This window comes from Heterodontus francisci, chromosome 9 (assembly GCF_036365525.1).
Source record: "Heterodontus francisci isolate sHetFra1 chromosome 9, sHetFra1.hap1, whole genome shotgun sequence".
In the NCBI taxonomy this organism is placed as follows: Eukaryota; Metazoa; Chordata; class Chondrichthyes; order Heterodontiformes; family Heterodontidae; genus Heterodontus; species Heterodontus francisci.
The window spans coordinates 30108803-30135231 of NC_090379.1; the positions used below are offsets into that span (position 1 = coordinate 30108803).

General features: G+C 41.8%; 1 protein-coding gene across 3 annotated transcripts in view; it reads left to right on the forward strand.

Annotated features, from left to right (window-relative positions):
- The first annotated feature begins 640 nt into the window (after positions 1-640).
- si:dkey-87k14.1 (leucine-rich repeat transmembrane protein FLRT2) overlaps positions 641-26429 on the forward strand; it is a 56720-nt gene continuing 30931 nt past the window's right edge. The window contains exons 1-2 of one of the 3 annotated variants that reach the window (XM_068038718.1): positions 641-753; positions 10496-10634. The gene's annotated coding sequence lies outside the window, so the exon portion shown is untranslated. The remainder of the gene's footprint in view (positions 754-10495; positions 10635-26429) is intronic. The other 2 variants (XM_068038720.1, XM_068038719.1) reach the window with 2 other exon arrangements.

The following is a 26429-nucleotide window of genomic DNA, read 5'->3' on the forward strand; positions in this document are numbered from 1 at the left end:
GAGAGAGAGAGAAAGAACCTGCCAGAATACACAATATTTGGCATTAGTCCAATGAGCAGGCATGTTAAATCTTATTCCGGTCAGGTGAGAAGTTTTCTTGTTGGTTACTGTTGCCTGATTCTATACCTCAAATCCTTTGAATAAAAACAGTTGCATTTGAACGGGATTGAAGTCCCTTCTACTTCTATTTCTCACAAAACTAATTTCATCTACTGTCCTAACTTCACTAGATCATTTAATAAATAATTTTTATGGTATTGTCTGCTTGTAAAATAACAACTCACATATTCCCACGAGGTTATGAACTCCTTTGCAGTGGAGTGAGCACTAGATTTCTCCTCCTAAAAGGAGAGAAAATAAAGTAATTTTGTACGACTTATTCCAACTCAGTCAAGTTTACTTTGCGTAGGAAGGACACAATGGGCTGCTCGTTTATCGAGCTGTAACATCCTCCGCCACAGCATAGCACCGTGTAACTCGACTCCACCTGTGAGCTCATCGGAGACAGCACTAGCAAAAAAAAAATCTAACTGCCAGGGCCCGATGAGTGGCCTGGAAGAGTTAAGTTACATTTGTGAGCTGGTGAGATCAGCAAGTGGGCGTTTTCGCATTTCAGTCTTGAATCCAAGAGTGCTTGAACTTCATTCAGTTCTCAAGAACTCAACAGGTTTCCCCTTCAGAAGAGTAAAGTGGATCTCTAGGTGTGTAGCAAGCGGGCAGTTATCTGATATCGGAATTAGTGCAATCATTAAGGTAAGTGTTTGGCTTGTAATGACTTGGAGTTGTAAATTGGCTTAAATGAGGCAGAGGGAGTGCTGAATTACTGACTATTCTGCTCTCCGCTGGATAAAGCTGCAAGCACATTCTTCATGCATAAAGTATTAAGTCGAGTTGCTCAGAAATCAGGCAGATGGTTGTTAAACCACGCTCTCAGTCTTCAGATTAAAACATAGATCAGCTTGCTAGTAGACTCGTAGTGGAGTCGAGGTTTAATCATGCATTTTGTACTTATTTTTAATAGGCAAGTTACACTATGCGATCACAAAATCAGTGGAACCGAGTACTGTGTATAATTACCATGGACATTTAGTGTGACAATGTGACATTGCTTTGAAGCTTTTGTTAAAAACATCGGATTAATTAACTCCCTGTTCAATTGCCTTCTCTTGCTCCTGTTCCCCCCCCCCCTCGTGCTCTCTATCCATCTGTAACACGCCAGTTCATTCACACAGAATATTTGTCATTTATTTCAAGTTCCAATACCCACTGAATCGCTGAGCATATGCATGTTAGAAAGGGAAAAGATAGGTTAGCATTTCAAGTGCAGTCTTTTCACGGGACAATTCTAACCAAAGATCTACACCTGAACCCACCATTCCTTTTTTTCCCAGATGTTGGACTATCTGCCGTCTATTTCCAGTATTTTCCCCGTTCTTATTTCAGATTTCCAAGCTTTTTGCAGTCTTCGTCTTTTTTAATCCTTGCCTGTTAAATTACACCGCTGTGAAAATTAAACCATGAAAGTAGAGAAATAAAAGGAGCTATTGGCTGTAATGTCATGCAGAAATAGTATTAATAGCAAAAGGCGGTCAGAGAACTGTCACTTTACTATTTTAAAAGAGAAAAAGCACCCAAAGTCTTGTTGCCCGGGAGTTGGGTTACTGAAATAACCAGACGCTTTAAATTGTTATACATATTGTTTAAACGGTGAAATTATTCGTCAGTCTTTGTGGCAAACCGTCCTCAAATTGAGCCAATATGCCGTGGCAAGGAAACAAATGTTCCAATTTAAAAAAAATGTTCGCAATCGTCCACAGGAACATTGTTCTTTTGCCAATGGTTAAGCCCTTTAGACTCGCAATGAGCAAACGCTCAAAGAAACGTCTTCATTACTAGTCCCAGATGTCCAGGAGAGCCAGAGTAGTTGATGGAAGAGGAAAAGCAAACAAGATATGAACAGAATTAAGTCGAGCTAGTATTTTTTTTTGAGTCCCCTTATTAATATGACCTTTCGTGCAATTCTAAATCGCTGAAAAGAATCATTGCCTGCCAAAGCAACCAGACTGACTCTGGCAACTGCGATTATAATTATTGGGGCTCTTTTATAAAAGAGGGGTGAACTAATACAAGTCTTTAAAATTTATGAAGGGGTTTAATAGGGTATACGTGCTGAAGATGTTTCCACTAATGTGGAAGTCCAAAATTACAGGTTATAGATATGATGGTCACTAATAAATCCAATAAAGAACTCACGAGAAACTTTTTTACTCAAGTAGGGAGGATGTGGAACTTGCTACCACATGGAGCAGTTGAGGCGACTGGAATGAATGCCTTTTAAAGTGAAGTTGGATAAGTGCATGAGGGAGAAAGGAATACAAGGTTATTTTCCGTGAGATGAAGCACTTGTGGAACATAAGTATCGGTGCAGCCCAGTTGGACCGAATAGCGGGTTTCTGTGTTGTAAATTGTATGTAATTTCATGTAACATAATCCTGTTTAGCCAGTGGAACATAACATGAAACTATTTTAAAAGAATGATGCATGCAGACAGTGAAACGGAGGAGAAAAAGACACAATCTCCCTGACGACAGAAAACAAATAAACTGACTTCCAATGAAAACCAAAGAGGAAATCACATTTACAAAACAAATCCAGTCCAATAAATATTAACACAAGATACAGCAGAAATAAGAGAAACTGACTGCCTCCTGAGAGCATTAACTTCTTCCACCAAAGTTAACGCATAAAACCAAAAAAAAATCAACTTTCAAATCTAAAAAGTTTCAAGGCCTGACTAGATACTAGAACGAATCATCTTCATTTGTTTATGCCGCTAATTTTGTATCCGAGGGCTAAAAATGGGCTTGAAACAATTCGTACTTTGCAAGCTAAGTATCCTTAATGTTCCATTGTGACAATGATAGCTTAGATGCAAAACACTTCAGTATTTGAGGGATAGGTGTCGTTTTGATTCATTTTTAAACGTTAATCACATACTCACGTTTAAAACCACTGCGCCGTTCAAAATGATTTCATTTATACATTTTGGTTCTGCACATAGGCACGCTTGCTGAAAGGCAAAATCCATCGTTCCCTCAATTACCTAGCTACGCTTTAATAAGTGACTTAAAATAATTTCCTCTTGCTACCTTTTTTGACCTGCGCAACAGCATGGATTATTCCAGCCTGTACATAAAACTATACAAGCCTATACTATCTATGAAATCTCAATGGGATGGCTGGATGACACAGGAGATTTTAAAGAGATGCTGCTGGGGAGGTGTATCATCACCTGTCGTGTGCTGTGCTTTTGTTTTCTGGCTTTATTATGTTTGAGGCTCCTGACGTGTGGAGAGAATTTAATGACAAAATTCTTCTAGTGTGTAATGGTCTGATGATTACTGTTGTGAAATGCTCCTGTTTTCCTTCCCACCATTCACTGTTGTTGACTTGTTTATTCATGTGTCCGACAGAAAGGACACATACCAAAAGCTGCTTTCTTTAAACTATTATCGGAATCTCGCCCGATTATCTCTTCTCCACCCCTCGCCCGCTATTTGTATTTCTTTCAGAAGTTGCTGCGTTTTGAGAAGATCTTGTCACTTCCCTTTGACACATTAAACGACGAGCCACGGTCAACTGTTATATTTTCTATCGATCCTAATTCTCAGCGATTCAGCCTGTCAGTGTGCTTATCTCAGAGTTGATACATTCAAGCTATTTGTCTCGCAGTGAAGCTGTGAGACTGGCTATGAACTTCATAACGTGCCTCAGTCTGTGCTAAAGATAGCGAAACGCATTAAGAGTACTTGTAGCCTTTTTTTCAGCAGGTGATGGGCATAATTAGAAGATACTCTTAGTCCTGGGCAATGGGTTCACTGAGAGAGGTATCCTGCATCCCGTCAAAGACTTGTATTTCGTATCTTCAGCAGAAACTGCAGTAAATACTTCCTGCAGTTACATCACTGTGTAACATGAGGTGACAATCCGGATGCCTTTGTTTCATTTACTTTACAATAGTTAAATTGTTCAGTAAAATAAATTTCACAAGCCTTTTTTGTTTAGTTTTCCACTAATTGAACAAGTAGGTCTCTGATATTGTACGTAAACTTTCAAAGATTTATTATTTTAAAAAAAAGTTACCATAAAATTTAATGGAGCAATTCTATTCATCAGCACAAACCCATTTTCACCAAAGCACATCAGAAGCTTTATACCAGTTGTATAGCCAGCAGATTGCACAAGATATTTACAACATACACACGGCTGCTGTCATCCATCTAAGATGTTAGACATTCCTTCATCGCCAACTTGGCTTGTTGTGTTCTCCAATATCAACACCTTTGCTATTACGGGCACACAGCTTACTGAGATTTTTAGCAATGCATGTGTAGGAGTTAAAAATGAGAAATAAATGAATCATATCAGAACAGTTGGGAATTAATACCTGGTACATAACAGGTTGAACCAAACGCATTATGAATGGGATTGATACAGAAAGCTGCCATACGAACATACGAATTAGGAGCAGAAGTAGGCCCTGCAACTCATTAATGACCTGAATGGGTTAAATCTGATTAGCAAGAGATGTTGTTCATTTCAAAGCTTTAGAATGTGCAGTTTGAAAATAAAATATATCCAGTTGCATTGTTAACAATTATAAAACATTAAGGTCTTGCAGTAGTTGTATTGCTTCATATTTCTGTAAATTTAGCTTCTTTGCCATGATCCAACAAGATCCAGTGAGATAGAATCCAAATAATACGCTGCCAAAATTCTATGGGAGCTTTTACTGGTTGCTTACACACATGCATCAGGGGGAGACTAGCAGTGGAATTCAGTTAGATCCAGTCTATGCCATTTCTGAGAGTTTCTGGGTTACCACCAAAAGGTTGGAACTCCAATCTGCCCCTTGCAGAGCAAGTAATGGGTCGGGAGCTGAGGCAGGCCTCCCTAAGCCAGGAGTTACCATTTGTGGTCCTGCAAGAAGATTCAGCGGTAGTCAGATGAGGCGTACTTTCTTTACCAAGGGTGTTTGTGGGTCCCATCAATAGAATCCAGGCTTCACCAGTGGGCCGAACCTTCTAGAAGGAATGAAGCAACATTTTAATTGCCTAGATCTTCCCATGCACAGGGATCAATCTGAGCAACACTGGGGTGAAGGAAGAGAGACTTGGGAAATCCCTCCCCACAGGTGGGTAGATGACAGAATTTCCACTTTTATGATGCAGGTAGGTGCCAAAGAAGTACCCCAAGAGCCAGTCCCATGCAAGTAAGTACCCTCCCACTAGCTCTGTAATCTTATGTGAGGATTACTGCTGGCATAAATAAATAAAATGAATAAATACCTGTAAAATGTCACAACTTATGTACACATGCGTGGGATCATAAAGGGATAGAGTAGTGGATAATGTTAAATTTTAACTTTACTGGTAAGGAAAATCAGGTGGGGTATATAAGAAGTGACTGATCTGCTACTACCCATTTTGTGCCCCTTGTCAAAGTTGAGTTTCTTCCCCTCTCTATGTCTGGGTGTTTGGGCAGATTTTTTTCCTCTTCCTGGGTGTATTGGATTGCTTAGGTACAGCGAACAGATGGATTGCGCACCTGGTAGGGAATCACCCAATTTTCCATTCATTCAGTTAAGTGGACAGGCTCCCTGATTAGTGCCCACTCCTTCCTTCAGATTTTCCTTTGTACTGTGTCCACATGGTCCAATACACCCAGAGACCAGAGTAGGGAAAATCTGCTTTAAAATTCTATTGGTGTGTTCATGACAATTTTAACAGAATATGCAACTTCTATGAGACTTTAGCACTGGGTAATGGAACACTTTGAACACAATGTTGTGCTTCTCAGGTCAGGTTAGATGGAGAGTAAAATCTCATTTACTCTACACCAACAATGTTTCTCAATCCCAATCTTGGTCGAATAGCTTTATTAGCACCAATATGACTTTTTTCTATTGTCCCTGTTAACCATCCTAAGTGACAGTGCTGATTTAGTGTCAATTGGTGCCAAATTATGCCAATAGCCCCTGTAATGACCAAGACAGATAATGCTCATTTCATGTAAGTTGCTAATCTTCTTCTCTTCTTTGGCCTCCTTGTCCCGCGAGACAATGGGTAAGTGCCTAGAGGTGGTCAGTGGTTTGTGAAGCAGCGCCTGGAGTGGCTATAAAGGCCAATTCTAGAGTGACAGACTCTTCCACAGGCACTGCAGATAAAATTGGTTGTTGGGGCTGTTACATAGTTGGCTCTCTCCTTGCGCTTCTGTCTTTTTTCCTGCCAACTGCTAAGTCTCTTCGACTCGCCACTCTTTAGCCTCGCCTTTATGGCTGTCCGCCAGCTCTGGCGATCACTGACAACTGACTCTCATGACTTGTGGTCAATAATAGGCAGACATAAGAAAATTTCATCCCATCAATGAAAGGCCAGTGTCTATTTTACTGCATCAGCCAATCCCTGCAATTTCTATTATTTTTCCATTCCATTAATGTCAGGGAATGGAACATTTTCCAGCTTTTATCATACAGTAACAATATGAAACACTCCAAGATCTGGTGTAGTACATAATTCATGCACAGTAAGGTTTCCTCTATATTGTCCATTAGCCGTAGCCTCAGAAAAGCACCCTATTTCTCAATTGGTGTGATTTTTGTCCTCTGCTTCCCACACATCAGTCACTCTTGTGTTCTTTGAGTGAGATTGTCAATTTATTGTTGTTAGGAACAGTACAGTCAACATAAAGAGGCTTTCATTTCATCAACCTGAGTTGGATTTAACACAAGTCTCAGAGATGAAAGGATTTTAAGGTAGTATTTTATCACACTGCCGCCTATTCCTAGAATGCACTACTTCTCAAACATACATGGTCTTGCACTGTGTTTTGAACACATCATAATACAGGAATAATATTAATCAGATTTGTAAACTTGAGGTCATCGAAAACTCTGCTGCCCGTGTCTTAACCTGCACCAAGTCCCATTCTGTATCACTCCTGTGCTTGTTGTCCTACATTGGTTGCCAATCCAGCCATGTATTGATTTTAAAATTCTCATCATTGTTTTCAAATCCCTTCATGGCATCACCCCTCCCTATCTCTGTAATCTCCTCCAGCCCCACAACCCTGTGAGATTTCAGCGCTCCGGTAATTCTAGCCCCTTGTGCTTTGCTGATTTTAATTGCTCCACCATTGATGGCTGCACCTTCAGTTGACTAGGCTCCAAGCTTTGGAATACCCTCCCTCCACCTCAATTTCCTACTTTAAAACATTCCTTCAAACCTATCTGTTTGAACAAGCTTTTGGTCATCTGATGTAAATCTCCTTTTGTGACTCGGTATTGTACATCGTTGTGAAGTGTCTTGGGACATTTTATTATGTTAAAGACACTATCTAAATATAAGTTGTGTATTCAGGCATAAAATGGCTAGCAATCTATACTAGATTTTGCTTGCAGTCTTTTCAGCAGCAACATTATAATAATGGTATATTTGTGCTCATCTTTAACAAGCATGTATGTACCAATTTTTTTATTTCATGAAGTCTTGCATTGTATCTAATTGATTAAGGGTATAGGTAGTTCAAAATATTGGTCAACTAAAGCTTAACAAGTCCCAGTGTCAACAATTAAGCTTCTTGTTAGTGCTTCCCACAGTCTTCAGTTAACTCAGCTGTAGTTATCTAACAGGAAGAAATTAGCTTTATTGTGTAATTAGTTTGGGAGAATAAGCAGACAAGCAGTAGGGTGCTTCTCGGGAAGCAAACAAACAGTGTTCTGAAACTGCTTCTGTTGGACCTCAACATTATTCACAATGTGAATGAAGCTCATTGCTTTTTGACTTTTCCATATAACAGATAAAAGAAAGCCCTGTGATTAAACTAGCACCTCTCGGGAGAGTGTACCAGAAATGGTTGTTGTCTAAGGGCGGCACAGTGGCGCAGTGGTTAGCATCGCAGCCTCACAGCTCCAGCGACCCGGGTTCAATTCTGGGTACTGCCTGCGTGGAGTTTGCAAGTTCTCCCTGTGTCTGCGTGGGTTTTACCCAGGTGCTCCGGTTTCCTCCCACAAGCCAAAAGACTTGCAGGTTGGTAGGTAAATTGGCCATTATAGAATTGCCCCTAGTATAGGTAGATGGTCGGGAAATATAGGGACTGGTGGGGATGTGGTAGGAATATGGGATTAGTGTAGGATTAGTATAAAATGGGTGGTTGATGGTCGGCACAGACTCAGTGGGCCGAAGGGCCTGTTTCAGTGCTGTATCTCTAAACTAAACTAAACTAAACTGACAGCCAATTCTTCCCTCACCACTAGCCTCCAATTCCTTTCCCTTCACAATGTAACATGTCGTTTCCTGTTTTATCGATACTTTTATTGCTATTGCTGCTCTGAACATTATTCTTTCATTCCTCCCAAGCTATTTATTCCACACCACCCACCCCCATTTGGCCCATCCAGTCCATGTTGGCATTTACCCTCCATGTGAGCGGACAGTTCTAGTGACATTGACCTGCCTGCTTTCCATATCACTTTATTTCTTTTTCCTTCCTCCGTCTATAATCCAACACAATCTTGACTGATGACAGTTTCTGCCTCAGTCACAACTTTTAGCTTACTATATCCGACTCATCCATAATCTGCCAGTGTTTGCACTGAAGCTGTGGCCCTTTACCTAAGTTTCTCATTACTTGATCATTTTGTGTCTGCTGGTTTTGGATCCTTCTCAGTCTGAAACAGAACTGTCCTCAATCAAGTAGAAAGATTCAAATGTCTGGCCCATATTAAATTTGGAAGACTGGCCACTTGATGCTGGCAGGGGTGGAGAAGGTAAGTGGAGTTTCTATGGGTTTAATTTGGCTTTGGAATGACTTACCTGGCAATAAGATATTGGATCCTCTGTGGCAGCTCAGCAATCTGATACCTGAGACATGTATGTCTGCAGTACTCCAATGGGCTGCTGATGATTCATCTGCCAGACTGATTCACTGCTGAGGCACAAAAGGGGGGATTTGTCACTGGGGGCTGGAATTCTTCCAACTCTGATGCAGACAACCCTGCCAGCAAATGCCCTAACAGTCCTAATTAGGTAAACAACAGGAAAATTACCATTGTTCTTTTCAAGATCCCTGTACAATTTTAGGCAATTACATTGTAGGAGTACCCCTGGGCTCAACTGAGGGCAGAGGGAGTCCTTAACCCTTGATTTTTGCTAATGTAAGTTCTCTAAGCTTAGCTAAGTGAGGCATATTCATATGGGAAGACAGGCTGACCAAAAATCAAATTGCAACAGTAAAATTCAATCTAGTCAAACTAAAAATGCAATGTAAGATATGTTATTGCTGACTTACATTAACTCCCAGTCCCCCAAAGTCTCATTTTTAAATCCCTTAGTGGCCTCACTGCCTTTTTAATTATGTATTCTTCTCCATCCCTACAACCGTCCAAACATTTTGCATTCTTGCTCCAGCTTTGGCCTCATGTTCATCCTCCAATCTTTTTGCCACACAATTGACTGCAGTGCCTTCAGCCACCTTGGTCCCATACTCTGGAATTCCCTCCTTTGCTTCTCAACCTTTCCCTTTTCATTTAAGATCCTATTAAAGCCCACTTCTTTTTATCACACCAAATAGACAGAATCTTCTGGTGCCACGGAGGCAGACTTGATAGTGCAACTGGGAAGAAATATTGAAATTACCTCGAAAGGTTAGAGTGCGACATGTTCCCACCTCTGGCCAATCTTGCCAGAGGTGGGGTGTAATCAGCAAGTGTTACCCACCCGGGAGAGCCAATCTACATCATTAAGTGGGCAGATGGGGGATGCTGCTGGGATCTTCTTGGCAGCGGATGGGCCCCCTACTAAGGCCAAAGCCTGGTGGGTGCCTGGAGGTGACTTATAGTGGCAGGCTGGGGGGCCCATGAGGCCTCTTTCAGTCGCCCTCCCACCGGAGACACAGGGATCAAGGGGCCACAGCTGCGGCCACAGGTCATCCTGTGGAGGGATTTCTCCTCTGCAGGGGTGCCCTTGCAGATGTGCCCATATTTTAATTTAAAAAATTTTAATGGTTTTTCAGAGGGTGCTTCAAGTTGCAGACACCCTTGCAGTCGCCAAGCTACAGTGGTAGTGCTCCCTCTGCCGATGGGCTGCCGTGCTTCCAAGGCTTGCAGGCCCCCCAATTGGGGCTGCAGCCTCCAGAACCCATACACTGTCCTTAATTGGACGGTGGTCACAAAGGTGGTCAATTAGGGGGCCGCCTCCCAGCAGAATGCGCCGGCAGCCGCATTGCTGGCAAGTACTGAGTTGGGATCCAGAAATGGTTCCGATTATCTTTTTAAAGGGCCTAAGATTTCACCAAATATCTCTGTAGTTCAGTGCCCATTTTTATTTCCCTTGGGATGTTCTTCTACATTAAAGGCACTATATAAATGGAAGTTGTTATTGTTATTTATGTGATCACTTGATTCAGGTATTGATTTCCACATTATGTTCCCTCACAGGCCTTGAAACATCTGAGAGAAAATTAGTTCACAAATGCTCAATGACAAGTTTCATTTCCAGTGCAGCTTCACCGCAGTAAAAAGAGCCTGAGGTGCTTCACAGAGGGGAGAAAAGTTACTGAGCAATAGTAGATTTAGGGTAAGTGACTGAAACCAATGTTCAAAGGGAGAACTTTTGAGAATATGTTTGAAGGTAGAGAAAGGTGTAGCGAGGCAGAGAGATTCAGGGAGAGAGTTCCAAAGCATAGGATCCAGATGTTTGAAGATAGAATGGAGGGGTCAGAGTCAGTAGAGTGGAGGATCAGTGTCACTTAGAGCTGGAGGAGATTTGGAACGTAGGATGGGGCAAGAATTTGTAAATGAGAGCAAGGATTTTGAATTCAGTGTTTGAGAGAACAGGGAGCCTATAAAGGTGTTCAGGACAGGGGCAATAGAGAAGTGTCACTTCTGATACCTTAGTGGGTGGAAGAGCCTAGGATGAGTTGAACTCTGTACAGGTTGGCGCTTGCCCAGCTATGTACTGCCCACATAAAACAGAACAAATCCAATCCGAGCAACCACACCCCCATTAGTCTATTCTCACTCATCAGCAAAGTGTTGACAGTGCTATCAAGTGGCACTTGCTCACCAATGCTCTGTTTGGGTTGCACCAGGACCATTTAACTCCAGACCTCATTACAGCCTTGGTCCAAACATGGACAAAAGAGCCCAATTCCTGAGGTGAAGTGTGAGTGATTGTCCTTGACATCAAGGCAGCATTTGACCAAATGGAACCTAGTAAAATCAAAGTCAATGGGAATCGGGGGAAAACTCTCCACTGGTTGGAGTCATACCTAGTGCAAAGAAAGATGGTTGTGGTTGTTGGAGGTTAATCATTTCAGCCCCAGGACATCACTGCAGGAGTTCCTCAGGGTAGTGTCCTGGGCCCAACCATCTTTAGCTGCTTCATTAATGACCTTCCCTTCATCATAAGGTCAGAAATGGGGATGTTCGCTGATGATTGCACAGTGTTTGGTTCAGTTCACAACTCCTTAGATACTGAAGCAGACTGTGTTCGTATGCAGTAAATCTTATGGGCGGCACAGTGGCGCAGTGGTTAGCAGCCTCACAGCTCCAGCGACCCAGGTTCAATTCTGGGTACTGCCTGTGTGGAGTTTACAAGTTCTCCCTGTGTCTGCGTGGGTTTTCTCCGGGTGCTCCGGTTTCCTCCCACAAGCCAAAAGACTTGCAGTTTGGTAGGTAAATTGGTCATTATAAATTGCCCTTAGTATAGGTAGGTGGTAGGGAAATATAGGGACAGGTGGGGATGTGGTAGGAATATGGGATTAGTGTAGGATTAGTATAAATGGGTGGTTGATGGTCGGCACAGTCTCGGTAGGCCGAAGGGCCTGTTTCAGTGCTGTATCTCTAAATCTTGGACAATGTTCAGGTTTGGGATGTTAAGTAGCAAGTTACATTCGCACCACACAAGTGCCAGGCAATGCCTATCTCCAACAAGAGAGAGTCCAACGACCTTCCTTTGATTGTCGCTAAATCCCCCACCATCAACATTCTGGGGGTCACCATTGAACAGAAACTTAACTGGACCAGCCACATAAATACTGTGGCTACAAAAGCAGGTGAAAGGCTTGATATTCTATTGCATTTACACCTTTGCCGCAGATTCACACCAATTTTTCACACAAAAATGGTATCAGTTTTGTTTATCTCCATTGAATTTTGGAATTTTTAAATATACTTGTCATTTGACCATGCAGTTGTCTGGACCTGCAAAGAAGTATGAGTTAGATAACTAACTCTAAAAATAAGAGATGCAAGTCTCTTATAGATTGCAGGTAGGAGAGAAACACCCTCCAGCAAAATTTCATGTTCCTTAAATTATGCCACGAAAATTAGCACACAAATCCTTTGTTCAACATTTTAATGCAAGAATGACCCCAGTTATTTTGAATTGGTTAATGAGTTCTGTTTAAAAGCAAACAGAGGAGTTGTATGCAAATGTATTGGCAGGAAGGAATAAAACCACCATGTGGAGCTCCTTCTAAAATTCTCCCTGGTTGCTCACTCAGCGCAACCTTAATGTCCTTATTTTATTTTCAGTTGCGTTTGAGGCCCCATTTCTCAATCAATCACCAAGATTACATATTTCTACATCTGCATCATCTGCCTGTGCACTTAACTAAGCTCTCCTCCACCATGAAAACAGTCAGCCCAGTCCTCTTCACCTCCAAATTCAGCTCCTCCAATTCTCTCCTTAAAAATTCATTCCTGACTCTCCAAAGCCTTTCTACCACCTACAAGGCATAATTCAGGAGTGTGATGGAATACTCTCCACTTGACTGGATGAGTCAACTCCAACAATACTCAAGAAGCTCAATACCACCCAGACAAAGCAACCCATTTGACTGGCAGCACAGCCACCAGCTTAAACCTTCACTCCCTCCACCACCAGCATACCCTGGCAGCAGTGTGTATCATCTACAAGATGCAATACAGCAACCCATCAAGGCATCTTCGATAGCATCTTCCAATCCCGTGACCTCCACCACCTAGAAGGTCAAGGGCAGCAGGCACATGAGAGCATCCCCACCTGCAAGTTTCCATCCAAGTCACACACCACCCTGACTTGGAACTATATTGCTATTCCTTCATCGTTGCTAGATTAAGTCCTGGAGCTCCCTCCCTAACAGCACTGTGAAAGTACCTTCATGAAACAGACTGCAGCCGTTCAAGAAGGTGGTTCACCACCACCTTCTCAAGGCAATTAGGATGGGCCTTCCCAGTGACACCCACATCCCATGAATGAATTTAAAAAATCTTGGGAGACTGGTAAGGAGAGAATTGGAGGAGTTGAATCTGGAGGTGAAGAGGATTGGGCTGACTGTTTTCGTGGTGGTGGAGGAGAGCTTAGGTAAGTGCACAGGCAGATGATGCAGATGTAGAAATATGCAATCTTGGTGATAGATTGAGAAATGGGGCCTCAAACTCAACTGAAAATAAAATAAGGACATTAAGGTTGTGCTGAGTGAGCAACCAGGGAAAATTTTAGAAGGAGCTCCACATGGTGGCTTTATTCCTTCCTGCCAATACATTTGCATACAACTCCTCTGTTTGCTTTTAAACAGAACTCATTAATCAATTCAAAATAACTGGGGTCATTCTTGCATTAAAATGTTGAACAAAGGATTTGTTTGCTAATTTTCGTGGCATAATTTAAGGAACATGAAATTTTGCTGGAGAGCATTGCTCTCCTAGCTGCAATCCATAAGAGACTTGCATCTCTCATTTTTAGAGTTTAGTTATCTAACTCATAAGTCTTTGCAGCTCCAGACAACTGCATGGTCAAGTGACAAGTATATTTAAAAATTCCAAAATTCAATGGAAATAAATAAACTGATACCATCTATGTGTGAAAAATTGGTGTGAATCTGCAGCAAAGGTGTAAATGGGGTACAAGATGCTATTCTGAAAGAGTGGGAACAGCTGTTAGCATTGCAAGGCAAATCTACTTGTGAAAAATATCAAGCATGTTAATTAATATGATAGTAGTTTTACCCTTATCCAGGTTCCTTTCACAGAATAAATGTAAACTGATTTGATTTTATCATCTGTTGATAATCTATTGGTATGCGGCCCTTGTTGTACTCATGAGCTAAGGTCTTGATAGCAGTTTCACTAAGGTGCAGTAGTAAACAAACAGTGCTGTGTTAAGTCAAGTAAAGTAGCTGCATTCTTTCTAAGCAATATGATGTACTGTATTCCTTTATGTCGAGGCTTTTCTTTTATTATGAACTGCAGAAGATAATATCAATTTTCTTTCATTTCTGATTACTTGTTTTTATGCCATAGGAACAGTTGCTTTTCTTAACTAATGTTCTATTGGTGGTAACTAGCGATATTTAATAAGAGCTTACAGTTAGTTAGCGGTCTAACATAGAAAAGCCTCCTAAGATGCTTCATAGAGGTGTAAGAAAATGGGCCAAAAATGGATTGGAACTGGTGTCTGAAAGCTTTGTCAAAAGAGTGGGTTTTAAGGAGAGTCTTAAAAGAAGAGATGCAGGTAGAGTGACGTAGAGGTATCAAAGAGTGAGACATAGGCATGGCTGCCCATGATGGACTAAAGGGAGGCCATAGTGAGAGAAATGGAGAGTATGGGAGTTAGGGTATGTTGTAGTTCTGGAGGTGGGAACTGAGATAGGAAGAGGTGAGGCCATGGAGAGTTTTAAACACAAGGATGAGAATTTTAAATTTGAGGTCTTGGGAGATGTAGGCCAGTGAGGTCAAGAGTTGTTGTGTGAGTAAGCTGACATTTATGGAGTGTGGAAGACCAGTCATGAGATCACTGGAGTAATCAAGTCTAGAGGTGTCAAAGGCAAGGATGTGCATTTCAGACAGGGAAAGCGAGGTGCAGGTCATTTACAATGGCTGAGTGAACAAATGGAAAGGAATATTTAGCAGAAAAGTGGAAGTTGACGGTCTTTATGATAGAAAGGATATGTCGTTGAAAGCTCCACTCAAGGTTGAACATGTTGCTGAGGATGTAAACAAACTGGTTCAGCCAAAGACAATGGCCATGGGACAGGATGGAACTGGTGATAAAGGTATAGTGTTTGTGTTGGGGACCAAAGACAATGGCTGTAGTCTTCTCAGTGTTCAGCCAGGATGATTGTGGCAGTTCTGGCAGAGGAGACTGAAACTCATTAGCGCTTAATGTGGTCAAGCCAGATCTGGTGATTGCTTCAAGTATGGTTAATAAAGCATGGAAACATAACCATCTCGGGTTGAACCAGGTGCAATTTTGCAATCCTGTCAGCTGAGCGCTGACTCCATGTCATCTCCATAGAAAAACTGCTGACTTCTGTCTTCATAACATCGTCCTACTCCAGCCCCTTTATCGCTAAAACAAAACCAGTCCAGGAGATCGCATTGATAATGCATTTCTATCTGTTAATCCACGCGCCTTCGATATGATGTGATTTCTGCCCCAGCCAAGAATTGGCCAAGATCTATCTTGAAAACATGCAGACAGCCAGCACCCACTGCACCAGCTGGCAAGGCATTCCAGAGGCTATTAGCTTGGGCTTTAAAACGTCCAATTCCTATAGTGGTCTATTATGCATTACAATCCTGTTAACTGGGTACCAGCACTGTTAGGAAGTCGACAGATGGGTAGACTAAAGCTGAGAAACTGCTCAAAGGAAGACTTTATTTGGCAGTAAGGAGATTCAAAATAGAGACCTCCAATGGAACCCCCTCTCCACCCCCATTTGTAAGCTCAACAACTGGACTAGAAAAGTATTTGCATTTTCCCCAAGATGCTGTAAATGTGGAAAATCTTTGCACTTAGCTTTTTGAAAAAAAATTTCCAGTCAAAGGGTTAACCTACAGATGGTCTGAACTACCTGGCTTGCTGTGTCATATGTTTACTTTCAACTGACCAGGTGTCATACTGTTCAGTTTGTGATGATAAATTGTTTAGATTTCAGAATTTGCTGTGCAAGGTTACACAAGGCCAAAATAAAAGACCTTCATTGTACCATAGTCAACAGTAAGACCTTGAAACAGGGGCAGGAAGTAGTCTGCGGCAAAGAGTCCCAATGAATACTAAACAAAGACCCCCTGACGTAGCTTTCAGATAATTGTCAAGGAACAGCACCTGGAAACCAAAATGGTTTCTTTCCCCAGGTGATTTTTTTTAAAATTTAACGTATTTAATTCAACTTTTATCCTAGTTAAAATTAAATATTTAACAAAACTACACCATATACTTTATCTAACACAATAAAGAATGTGAAAACTACAGTTATGATTTTGTGTTTCCAACATGGACCTGGTACATTTTGAGAATCCAGGCGCAGTGCACCTCACCTGATTTTTTTTTAATCCATTCTTTTGAATGAATGGAAACTCCCACTGACTACTATTTCTAGGTGTCAGCTGTGGCTCAGTTGGTAGCACTCTTGTCTCCATATCATAAGGTTCTGGGTTCAAGTACCACTCCAGGGCTTCAGCACAAAATCACGGTTGACACTCTAGTGCAGTACTGAGGGAATGCTGCAATGTTGGAGGTGCTGTTTTTCAGATGAGATGCAAAAAAAGGACCCCGTTTGAACAAAGAACAAAGAAAATTACAGCACAGGAACAGGCCCTTTGGCCCTCCAAGCCTACGCCTATCTAAACCTGTTGCCTATTTTCTAAGGGTCTGTATCTCTTTACTTCCTGCCCATTCATGTATCTGTCTAGATACATCTTAAAAGACGCTATCGTGCCCGCGTCTACCACCTCCGCTGGTAATGCGTTCCATGCACCCACCACCCTCTGCGTAAAGAACTTTCCACGCATATCCTCCCTAAACTTTTCCCCTTTCACTTTGAACTCGTGTCCCCTTGTAATTGAATCCCCCACTCTGGGAAAAAGCTTCTTGCTATCCACCCTGTCTATACCTCTCATGATTTTGTGCACCTCAATCAGGTCCCCCCTCAACCTCCGTCTTTCTAATGAAAATAATCCTAATCTACTCAACCTCTCTTCACAGCTAGCGCCCTCCATACCAGGCAACATCCTGGTGAACCTCCTCTGCACCCTCTCCAAAGCATCCACATCCTTTTGGTAATGTGGCGACCAGAACTGCACTCAGTATTCCAAATGTGGCCGAACCAAAGTCCTATACAACTGTAACATGACCTGCCAACTCTTGTACTCAATACCCCGTCCGATGAAGGAAAGCATGCCGTATGCCTTCTTGACCACTCTATTGACCTGCGTTGCCACCTTCAGGGAACAATGGACCTGAACACCCAAATCTCTCTGTACATCAATTTTCCCCAGGACTTTTCCATTTACTGTATAGTTCACTCTTGAATTGGATCTTCCAAAATGCATCACCTCGCATTTGCCCTGATTGAACTCCATCTGCTATTTCTCTGCCCAACTCTCCAGTCTATCTATATTCTGCTGTATTCTCTGACAGTCCCCTTCAGTATCTGCTACTCCACCAATCTTAGTGTCGTCTGCAAACGTGCTAATCAGACCACCTATACTTTCCTCCAAATCATTTATGTATATCACAAACAACAGTGGTCCCAGCACGGATCCCTGTGGAACACCACTGGTCACACGTCTCCATTTTGAGAAACTCCCTTCCACTGCTACTCTCTGTCTCCTGTTGCCCAGCCAGTTCTTTATCCATCTAGCTAGTACACCTTGGACCCCATGCGCCTTCACTTTCTCCATCAGCCTACCATGGGGAACCTTATCAAACGCCTTACTGAAGTCCATGTATATGACATCTACAGCCCTTCCCTCATCAATCAACTTTGTCACTTCCTCAAAGAATTCTATTAAGTTGGTAAGACATGACCTTCCCTGCACAAAACCTGCTCAGGTGGGTGTAAAAGACCTCATGGCACTATTTTGAAGAAGAGCAGGGGAGTTAACCCAAGTGCCTTGGCCAATATTTATCCTGCAATCAACATCACAAAACAGTTTATCTGGTCGTTATCACATTGCTGTTTGTGGGAATTTGCTGTGTGCAAATTGGCTGCCACATTTCCTACATTGGAGCGGCACAGTGACGCAGTGGTTAGCACCGCAGCCTCCCAGCTCCAGCGACCCGCGTTCAGTTCTGGGTACTGCCTGTGTGGAGTTTGCACGTTCTCCCTGTGACCATGTGGGTTTCCGTTGGGTGCTCCGGTTTCCTCCCACAGCCAAAGACTTGCAGGTTGATAGGTATATTGTCCATTGTAAATTGCCCCTAGTGTAGGTAGGTGGTAGGAGAATGGTGGGGATGTGGTAGGGAATATGGGATTAAATGTAGGATTAGTATAAATGGGTGGTTGTTGGTCGGTACAGACTCGGTGGGCCGAAGGGTCTGTTTCAGTGCTATATCTCTCTCTCTATTAGAATAGTGACTACACTTCAAAAGTACTTCACTGGCTGTAAAGCATTTTGAGACATCTGGTGGCCATGAAAGACACTATATAAATGCAAGTCTGTCTGTCTTTTCCAAGCTCCCAATATGTGCTTCCAGTCTGTGATACTTCAAACCAAGAGTGTAAATTTGTAACAATCCACTGTACTGTGGACAAACTGTTTTATGAACTTAATGCACCTTGTAGTGTGGTACTGAGCTAGATGGTCCCAGATTCTATTACCAATCTGACGTTTCCACTTGTGGAAGAGTTTGAAATTGCAGGTCATAAATATAAAGTTAGTTACTGATAAATCTAGTAAGAAATTCAGGAGAAACCTCTTTACACAGAGAGTGGTTAGAATGCAGAACTTGCTACCACAAGGAGTAGTTGAAGTCAATAGCACGGATGCATTTAAGGGGAAGCTAGATAAGTACATGAAGGAGACTGGAATAGAAGGTTATGTTGGTATGGAGAGTTGAAGTAGGGTGGGAGGAGGCTTGTGTGCAGCATAAACACTGGCATAAACCGGGTGAGCTGTATTATCTATTTCAGTGGTGTAATTTCTATAATTCTAAGTAAAGTTTATATGGAGTTAGCTAACCTCAGTTTGTGGAACAAATGAATTGATGAAATTGACCTCATATATTTTGGATGGGGAAATCAGCCAGCCTTCCTGCTCTCTAAAGTACACTTATTAACGATTTCAGTTTAATCAAGATGAATGAATTTCAATTCTGCTTTGCCCACCTGAAATTGGGATTGCATTTCAGGATTTTAAAACGTTCTCCATGTTTAAGACTATTGATCGTATTATTTGATAAAGCTCCCGATCTCTACAATTTCTGAACTATGTCTGAAATGCTTATAAAAGCAAAATACTGCAGATGCTAGAAATCTGCAATAAAAACAGGAAATGCTGGAAATACTCGGCAAGTCAGGCATCATCTATGGAGAGAAGAACAGAGTTACCGTTTCAAGTTTCAAAAGGTTATTGACCTGAAACGGTAACTCTGTTTCTCTCTGCACAGATGCTGCGTGAGGTGCTGAGGATTTCTAGCACTTTCTGTTTTTATTTCTGAATTGTTTAAGTTGCGTTTCTTCACATTCCTCAGATAGACAGAGGAACAAGATATTGAGTTTTGAGACAGATATGCACATAAATGCACATAACATCAAAATACAACAAGGCACTAATCCTCCAATTGAAAAAGTGTGAATATACAAATTAAGCATTTCAGATTGGCAGATAAAACTGAAATTTCCTTTATTTGGATTTGTGGAACCATTACAACAGTAAAATCCCTTAACATCGTAGTACCAATAATGAAAACATTAGGATGTTTGACCATTCATGGTGCTTCATGTGGCGAAATAAACATACAAACATACAAATTACGAGCAGGAGTAGGCCACTCAGCCCCTTGAGCCTGCTCCGCCATTCCACAAGATCATGGCTGATCTGATTGTAACCTCAACTCCACATTCCCGCCTACCCCTAGTAACCTTTCACCCCCTTGATTATCTACCTCTGCCTTAGAAATATTTAAGGGGAGGCAGTGGTGTAGTGGTATTGTCACTGGACTAGTATTCCAGAGCCCAGGCTAATGCTCTGGGAATGTGGGTTCAAATCCCACCATGGCAGATTGTAAAATTTGAATTCAATTACTAAATCTAGAATTAAAAAGCTAGTCTAATCATGAAAATGAAACCATTGTCGATGGTGTAAAACATATCTGGTTCATTAATGCCCTTTAGGGAAGGAAATCTGCCGTCCTTACCTGGGGGACTGGCCTACATGCGATTCCAAACCCATAGCACTCTTTGACTCTTAAAATGCCCTCTGAAATGGCCGAGCAAGCCACTCAGATCAAGGGCAATTAGGGATGGGCAATAAATGCTGGCCTAGCCAGAGATGCCCACATCCCACGAACGAATAAAAAAAAATTCAAAGACTCTGCTTCCAATGCCTTTTGAGGAAGAGAGTTCTAAAGACTCATGACCTTCCAATTATGATTTTCCTTACTAATAATTAGTTCAGTAAAGAAAAAATACTGGAGAAATTAATGGGACAAAAAGCTGAAATTGACACCCTCTGGGTCTGGTGGCCTTTAAAAGAAGTAGCTGCAGAGGTAGTGATAAAGAACAAAGAACAGTACAGGACAGGAACAGGCCATTCGGCCCTCCAAGCCCAAGCCGATCTTGATGCCTGCCTAAACTAAAACCTTCTGCACTTCCAGGGACCGTATCCCTCTATTCCCATCCTATTCATGTATTTGTCAAGATGCCTCTTAAACGTCATTATCATACCTGCTTCCACCATCTCCCCCGGCAGCAAGTTCCAGGCACTCACCACCCTCTGTGTAAAGAACTTGCCTCGCACATCCCCTTTAAACTTTGCCCCTCTCACCTTAAACCTATGTCCCCTAGTAACTGACTCTTCCACCCTGGGAAAAAGCTTCTGACTCTCCACTCTGTCCATGCCGCTCATAACTTTGTAAACCTTTGTCATGTCGCCCCTCCACCTCCGTCGTTCCAGTGAAAACAATCCGAGTTTATCCAACCTCTCCTCATAGCTAATGCCCTCCAGACCGGACAACATCCTGGTAAACCTCTTCTGTACCCTCTCCAAAGCCTCTACGTCCTTCTGGTAGTGTGGCGACCAGAATTGCACGCAATTTTCTAAATGTGGCCTAACTAAAGTTCTGTACAGCTGCAGCATGAATTGCTAATTTTTATACTCTATGCCCCGACCGATGAAGGCAAGCATGCCATATGCCTTCTTGACTACCTTATCCACCTGCGTTGCCACTTTCAGTGACCTGTGGACCTGTACGCCCAGATCTCTCTGCCTGTCAGTACTCCTAAGGGTTCTGCCATTTACTGTATACTTCCCACCTGCATTAGATCTTCCAAAATGCATTACCTCACATTTGTCCCGGATTAAACTCCATCTGCCATTTCTCTGTCCAAGTCTCCAACCGATCTATATCCTGCTGTATCCTCTGACAATCCTCATCACTATCCGCAACTCCACCAACCTTTGTGTCGTCCGCAAACTTACTAATCAGACCAGCTACATTTTCCTCCAAATCATTTATATATACTACAAACAGCAAAGGTCCCAGCACTGATCCCTGCGGAATACCACTAGTCACATCCCTCCATTCAAAAAGCACCCTTCCACTGCTACCCTCTGTCTTCTATGACCGAGCCAGTTCTGTATCCATCTTGCCAGCTCACCTCTGATCCCGTGTGACTTCACCTTTTGTACCAGTCTTCCATGAGGGACCTTGTCAAAGGCTTTACTGAAGTCCATATAGATAACATCCACTGCCCTTCCTTCATCAATTATCTTTGTCACTTCCTCAAAAAACCCAATCAAATTAGTGAGACACGACCTCCCCTTCACAAAACCATGCTGCCTCTCGCTAATAAGTTTGTTTGTTTCCAGAGGGAGTAAATCCTGTCCCGAAGAATCCTCCCTAATAATTTCCCTACCACTGATGTAAGGCTCACCGGCCTATAATTTTCCGGATTATCCTTGCTACCCTTCTAAAACAAAGGAACACCAGTGGCTATTCTTCATTCCTCTGGGACCTCACCTGTAGCCAATGAGGATGCAAAGATCCTCAAAATTTCCCAGATTCTGGAACAGTCCCAGTGGATTTTTTTTTAAATTTGTTCATGGGATGTGGGCATCACTGGCCAGGCCAACATTTATAGCCCATCCCTAATTGCCCTTGAGAAGGGGGTGGTGAGCTGCCTTCTTGGACCGCTGCAGCCCTTGATGTGTATGTACACCATAAGTGCGATTAGGAAGGGAGTTCCAGGATTTTGCCCAAGGAGTGGAAGGTGGCAAATGTGAAACTGCTATTTATGAGAGGGAGAGAAAAAACCAGGTAGTACAGGTCAGTCAGTCTGACACCAGTAGTAGGGAGCATGCTAGTTACTATTACGAGGAATGTGACAAGAAAGTATTTAGCAAGTCATAATATAATTATGTACAGTCAACACAGATTTATGAAAGGGAAATCATGTTTCACAAATTTGTTCACTTTCTTTGAGGTTGTATCTAACAAGGTAGATCAAGGTAATAAAAGCAAAATACTGCGGATGCTGGAAATCTGAAATAAAAACAAGAAATGCTGGAACCACTCAGCAGGTCTGGCAGCATCTGTGAAAAGACCCTTCTGAAGAAGGGTCACTGACCCGAAACGTTAACTCTGCTTCTCTTTTCACAGATGCTGCCAGACCTGCTGAGTGGTTCCAGCATTTCTTATTTTTATTTAAGGTAGATCAAGGTGTGGGGGGAGGGAACCAGTGCATGTGGTGTTATTTGGATTTTCCAAAAACATTCAATAAGGTGCCACATGTGGTTATTACACAAAATTAGGGCTCATGGGTTGGGGATAATATATTAGCATGGATTGAGGATTGGTTAATGGATAGAAAACAGAGACTAAAAATAAACAGTATATTTTCAGGTTGGTAAACTGTAACGAACTAACTGATACTGCAGGGATCAGTGCTGGAGCCTCAGCTATTTTCAGTGTATGTTAATGACTTAGATGATGGGACTGAGTGCAATGTTTGCTGGCAGTAGAAAACTAGGTGGGAAAATAAGCTGTGCGAAGGATGAAAAGAGCCTGCAAAGGGATACAGATAGGTTGAGTAAGTGGGCAAGAAGGTGGCAGATGAAGTATAATATAAGGAAATGTGAAGTTATTCACTTTGGTAGGAAGAATAGAACAATAGAATTTTTTTAAATGGTGAGAAACTATTAAATGCTGTTCAGAGGGATTTGGGTCTCATTGTACACAAAACACAACGTTAACATCCAGGTAAAGCAGGTAATTAGGAAGCAAATGGTGTTTTGGCCTTTATTGCAAGGGAGTGGAGTGCACTAGTGTAAGGAAGTCTTGCTGTAATTTTACAGAGCTTTGGTGGGATACCCCTGGAGTACTGTGCATAGTTGGTCTCTGTACCTAAGGAAGAATGCACTAGCCTTAGAGGGGGTGCAATGATGATTCATTAGATTGATTCCTGCGATAAAAGGTTTGTCCTTTGAGGAGAGATTGAGTAGAATGGGCCTATACTCCCTGAAATTTAGAAGAATGAGAGGTGATCTCATTGAAAAATATAAAATTCTGAGAGGGCTTGACAGGGTAACTGCTCAAAGGCTGCCTCAGAATAAGGAGTCTGCCTTTTAAGACAGGAAGCAGAAGAAGTTCTTCACTCAAGGTTGTGAACCTTTGGAATTTTCTATCCAAGAAGGCTATGGATGCTTTGAGTATAGTCAAAACTGAGATCGATAGATTTTTGAAATCTAGGGAAATCAAGGGAAAAGAGGAAAAGGCGGGAAAATAGAGTTGAGTTAAAAGATCATTCATGATTGTATTGAATGGTGGATTAGGCCTGAAGGGTGGTATGGCCTGCTCCTGCTCCTATTTCTTATAACTTAGTCCTTAATTTTCAAGGCCTATGTTCATAATTTCTATGTTTGCATGTTGAGAGAGATGTTGGAAGGTGCATGCTTTAGGCGAGTACTGGATTGGGCTCAGTGTCCAGAGTTGAACTCCCTGGCACAAAGAATCAGCCACTTGAAAAAGCTACACAAGGGTTTCTGAGAATGGTGGAACCTTGTCTGCAGAAACTAAACATAGAAGCAAAATGAAGCTGTTCCATGGGGATTGCAAAAGCTTATCTGAGCAAAACCAATCATAGAACGGTTACAGCACAGGAGGAGGCCATTTGGCCCATCGAATTCATGACAGTTCTAAGAGCAACTCAACTAGATGCAGCTTCCCTCCCTCGCGCAACCACCTCCCCCCCACCCCACACCTCCACCACGCCCTTTCCCTGTGCTTTATCCAATTCCCTTTTGAAAGCTATGGTTGAATCTGCCTCCATCACAGCCTCGGAGAGTGCATTCCAGATCTTAACTAGTTGCTACTTAAAAAGTTTTTCCTCATGTCGCCATTGGTTCAAAGTATACAGTAAAACAATCCACACAAAAATAATTCCTTAAATAGATTCAAGACTGGCATTTCTGTGTTTCAATTACAGAAATATTGTACAAGTTTTCAGTGGTGGGGTTAAATTTTAGGTATCAATAGTCACAAATAGCATAAATAAGTTAGGAACTCAACCAGCCCTATTTATTCCTGCACCATTTGCTCCATCTGAATAAATCTGAGCTAATTAAGTGGATATAGAACTGCAGATGGAATAGAATGTGAATAATGTGAACTCTATCCTGTTCAAGTGATACTATTGCACTTTTAATGTCTCTTGAACCAATAGACTCAGTTTAACATTTCACCTGAAGAACTGAACTGCTGACAGTGCAGTACTCCTTTAGTACTGCATTACAATCACCTGACTGCAGAATACTGCCAACTGAGGCAAGTTGACATCTCATTCAATGGGATCTGACATAATTAAGCAGAGAGGCCATGGATCTGCAGATGGAATATAATGTGACTAATTGTAAGGCACACTGAAACAGGAAACACAAAAATGTGTAATAATGAATGGACGCTAATTTTAAAAAATGTGGAAAGTAGAAAAGGAGTCAAGCTACCTATTGAATGTATCTAGTCAATGTAAAACTTACCCATAAGCTTTATCAAATATTGATTACATAAGGTCAAGCAACTTATTTTCATTATGGCAGGAATAATGATCTATCGACAATTATAATATAGTAGGCACCTTACTCCCAAAAGGACATAGATGCATTGGTGAGGGTTGACAGAAGATTGAAAAGGATTATTCTGGGTCATGAAATTCTCAGTTATGAGGAGGGCCTCACAGAGTTGTTTTAGTTTCCACTTGAAGAAAGTAGCTTAAATTATAATCCATGTCTTCAGAATACTGACAGGCATTGATAATGTAGATTTAAATAGATTGTTTAACTTGGACTATAGCCACAGAACCTAGAAATATGAAGACTACCACAACACACCTTTAATAAATCTACAGATTAGAGGGAACTTTTTTTCCCACAGAATAGTGATATGTTGAAGAGAGTCTCAACAAAAGCTATTAATTTTAGGTTTACAAGCAAAACAGCTGGATAAATATCTAGCTGGAAGTGGTATTGAAGATTCTAAAGCATATAACAAAAGTGTCACAAACACTTTGCGAAGGAAAGGGGTTACTTTGCGACTGAGATCAAAGAAATTCCACATCATGGAAAATAAGTCGAGTTGAATATTGTAGGTTTAACATGCCCTCCATGTTGGAATCAAGGCCCGTTCCAATCACTCGTTTTACGATTTGTTCTGAGTTAGGTGGTTGTAAGACCCCAGAGTCTTTCACAACATGGGGCAAAAATATTCTCTTCCTGAAAAGAATGTTTTCCTTTTGTTAGAGTTCAACAGCTAGGTTACAGAATCAAAGGTTCCTCATTCCACTCTGATGCTCCTTAACTTCACATTTGATATTGTCAATGACATTGCACAGAGAAAGGTAGCAAAAGTCATTTTAACTTTCACCAGTAGTTTAAGAGGGTCAATGTTGAACTGGCTGCCTATTATACACTCTGCCTAATTTTTTTTCCATTCAAGCCTGTGAAAAAGAAATTCAGCTGGGGTTATAATGGGAAAGTAGTTCAATTTGAAGGGAGCATGCGTCAGAGAGAGAGGGCTATGATACAATAATCCTGATTCTCCATGTCCATGCTGCTGTTGATTGAGGCTCTAAATTGGGAGCACCATATCATGGAATCATCCCCAGATACTCCACCGAATAATTTATACTGTGCAATGTTAACTATCTCCTCACACCAATTTTCTTCTTTCTTCCCTGTAGGCACTGACTCATAAGGGGGGTATGAATCCATAAGGGCTTGCAGCCTCCAGTATCTAGTCTTACTGGCTTTTCTTCCAGTCTAAAACTGGACAGTGAGTGATGACATGGTACTTGACAGTGAGAGGGAAGAGACATCAGAGCTGACTTGAAGCATTCATAGAATTACATACAATGTACTGCACAGAAACAGACCATTTAGCCTAACT